This window comes from Acyrthosiphon pisum, chromosome A1, assembly GCF_005508785.2.
Source record: "Acyrthosiphon pisum isolate AL4f chromosome A1, pea_aphid_22Mar2018_4r6ur, whole genome shotgun sequence".
Lineage (NCBI taxonomy): Eukaryota > Metazoa > Arthropoda > Insecta > Hemiptera > Aphididae > Acyrthosiphon > Acyrthosiphon pisum.
The window spans coordinates 99,988,660-99,992,826 of record NC_042494.1 but is presented as its reverse complement, the minus strand read 5'-3'; positions in this window follow the sequence as shown (position 1 = coordinate 99,992,826).

The following is a 4,167-nucleotide window of genomic DNA, read 5'->3' as shown; positions in this document are numbered from 1 at the left end:
TCACAAAGTTGTACGGGTATGTACGTTTGCGACTGTGATGCTATCTAGTGACGTACTAGATTTACTACATTTCGAATTTTACTTTTATAAACATAATATTTATATATAGACTTATGAAATATGAAAAATTTATGAATATATAATTAAATATGTAATTTATAATTACTTATTATATTACCATGAGAATGAGACAATACTTACGTATGTCTAATCAAAAGCAAGTTAGAAATCACGCAAAAAAAAACTTTCCAAATTGGTAGCAACATAGTAACTAGTAATACGCATTCATTTATTTAGAAATAATAGTGAATATAAAAAGTTTGTCGTTGATTTGAATTTTTGAATTTTTGATCGTTTTTCAGTTATCACTAGTGACTAGTCACGACTTATCACATAAAATAATTTACAACAGCACAGTATAAAAAAATGCCACCAGAGAGCAGCTACATAGCGAACGTACGACCACCGTACAACTTTGCAGTCACCTTATTTTATACAGTGTCCAGTCCTATGTAGTAGTACGTGGTCCTTATCTTATAGTTTGATTCTGATGATAACATATTCCACAACACCACGATCAAGGACCTTGATACACGTCCTTGACCACGATTTAAGATAGTATCTTAATCGTGCACAACACTAGTGATGGGCAAAACGGGTCATTTGAACGATTCGTGTCGTTCGGATCGGGTCATTCAAAAGACACGTTCATGTGATTCGTTCATATCGTTCATATCGTTCACGCGTCCCGCGAACGAATTAACGAACGACTACCTGCCTTCCTACTACACAGTACACATGATTCGCAAAACGGGTCATTTGAACCACGAACTACTACATGTAGTAGTTCGTGATTTGAACGATCCGATAGTATTACTGCATACATCATCTATTATGATTATCCGTCATTTTGAATACATGCCAAAATCCCACCAAAATTTGAATTCTTCTTTAAAATATATTTATTTATTATTGTCTTTATTATAGTATATTATACATTAAGTTAATGATTTAAAAATGTTTAACAATAAAGGATTTATTTGATATTTATATAAATTTGTTATTTGTAAATTTGTACACCCAAACTTGATGCTATTAAGATAAGAGATTTATGACATATTTTCTAAATCTGTTAAATACGTTACTTACTTTATTAAAGTATAGTACTGTAGTACTATAGTCCATGAAAAATATAAGAATATAATAACTGTTGCAAAACTGGAATTTTATATTTTCCCAATAATACTTATATTTTAATCTCACTAGTACTCAACAAATTATTTGCCTGTCTTCAATGTGAGTACTGAGTTGTGACTTTTTCAGTGAATGTGTGGTGATTCTTAATTCTAATTTCTTAATAATAGTAATTGTACAAACATTATTATTATTATAATTAATTACAATGTCTACGCAAAATCCATTGATTTTAAAAAAGCGCAGTAATATATGGAATCACTTTACACTTCACCAGATAATATGGCAAAATGCAATTATTGTAGTAAAAAAATAAGTATTGCTGGTGGTTCTACTGGTAATCTTATAAGGCACATGAGGACCAAACATATATCAGTTCCATATTGTAAATACATTGTTTTAAATGTAAAATATGAAAAATTATGTACATTTTTGTCGTTTTTGATACTATTACTTCAAAATTAAAAATATTTACCACATAATAATTATTTTTAAGTAATTATTCTATTCAATTCTCAACCCGAATCGTTCAAATGAACCGTTTTGTCACCCGAGTCCGGGTGACCGACTCGCCACAGTGAAACCACAATAACAACGAAAAAAAATGAACGATGAACGAGTGAACGACCTTTTTTTTTTTCCATACCCGGGTCGACTCGTTCAATAGAGTGACCCGTTCAAAACGATCCGTTCGTTCGCGAACGACACATCTCTACACAACACGGACATCAGAATCAACTGATAACAGATATTAATTAACTGGGCAAATTCGGCCGATTAAACTCCGGTTAACTTTAATCAGAGACGCTGCAACTGGCCCTTAGATATATATCTTAGCAAAAGTGGGCAAGTTAATGAAAATAATTAATCAAGTGAAGTTCAGTTAAGAAGACACACGATCGATAAGTTAAAAGTTAATACACACAAAAGTATTAACTTAACTCAGTTTAAAAAAAGTTAATTAATTTCCTTAAATTAATATGTAAATCACATAAAGAGAAAATGTGTCTTTCTAGTTTCTAATTTATAAATTATAAAAAACAATTTTATTGAATTTTTATCATAATTTACACAGTATAATATAGATACCCTTTTACTTTTACTTTACTATTATTTATTAATTTAAACTATACTCATCTCAAATTAATAATTTAACAAATATATTTTTTATCGTACAGCAATTCAATGTCATAATATGTGAAGATGAGTACATGACCTTCATATATATTATAATTTATATAACATTAAAACATAACAATTGTCAATTTGTAATTTAAAATTATTAATTTTATCAAAAACATTCCTAATTGCAACTCCCATAATATATAATTTACAACTTAATAAAATATATTAATATACACAAAATTATGTTATCAAGAAAAAGAACAGAAATGTTTGTGTTTTTGTATTGGATTATTTTTATTTTATACTGATATAGTAATATTTACGTATAAATGAAAAATTTCAAAATGATTTTAACTTGATGGATTTTTTTAAAATCAACTGAGAAAAGCTAAGATATTTCAACTTTAAATTAAACTAGTTAAGTTCATAAGTTGATTAGAAAATAAACTAACTAGTTAAGTTAAAAAGTTAAAAAAAACTTTAATTTTTTAACTAGTTAATGCTCACCTTTGTATCTTACAAAGGTATCTATATCTGTCCGTTCCACAACATAGACCCTAGACCACGGACTAAGATAAGATAAATCCGCGCCCTAGACATTAGATCATAACTCCGACCACGGTCTTAGAAGGTATCTTCTAAAGGTAAGACTGTGATATAATAGACGCGCCTTATCATATTGGCGATCAAAAGCTTATCAATTTACAGGCCAGCGGGGGGTGGTCTGAAACGGACTAGATGGAAAAATAACACATAAATAATACACAGCGCGCCTGTTAGAGCTTATCAATTTGATAAGCTTTTGATCGCCAACACCACGATTTAAGATATACAGGTTACTCAACGACCCTATGTACATACACAACAAAAGTGGTGCGCTTAAATGTTGATTTCTAACAGCTGATCAACTATGTGAGAATAACTACTAGCGCTCCAATACATAATATTGTATATCTATACTGATATATTTTGTAGCACCAAGAGAAATCACTATAATGCAAAAGCGCTAACTGTTATTCTTGCTATGACAAGATCGTTAATTTTAAGCGCACCAAAATATAAGTTTCGTTGAGTAACCTGTATATTATCTTAAATCGTGGCCAATACGAGTACATGAACAATTATGTAGCCCACATGACATCAATAATGATGAATAATAAGAAATAACTCGACCCACAAGTAATAAATAATGAGTTATTAAGTTATAATTTCAAATGTGTTATTTACCGTTGGTAATTATAAATATAAGTTAATTGTACGTATATATTATAAAAAAAAAAAAATGGTTATATCTTGTTCTGCATATTACAATTGTACTCAACAGATAATTTAAAAAAGGAAGACATAACTACTGAAATATTAGTGATCAAATGTTTACGAAACATGAATAAATCGGTTTTTAAATGTTTGCATGATTACATGTTTGATGAGGATGCTCAAGGAAATCTTGTAATATCTTTGATCAAAATTGTAATCACTAAATACTTAAAATTAAGATTTCATCATAAACCAAATTCCATCAATGATTTACGAAATAATAAACGTGTTCGCAGTGTACCTACTGACCAAACAGATTTTATTTTCTAATAAATAAAATTAACTTTACTTATATTTAAGGTTGTATTCACCACAATTTAAAAATCAAATGATTCATAATTGTATAATATTAAATTTAGTTATGAATAATATCAGGTATTTAACTAAATATAATAATAATACCTATATGTGTAAAAAAATTGTTGGTTTTTTTTTATTGATAATGAGTTTATAAACAATATTATTGCTTGGCTTGGATTTCTACATAATTGCATTGTTTGCTTTATTTACTAAATTTTTGATTATATTATA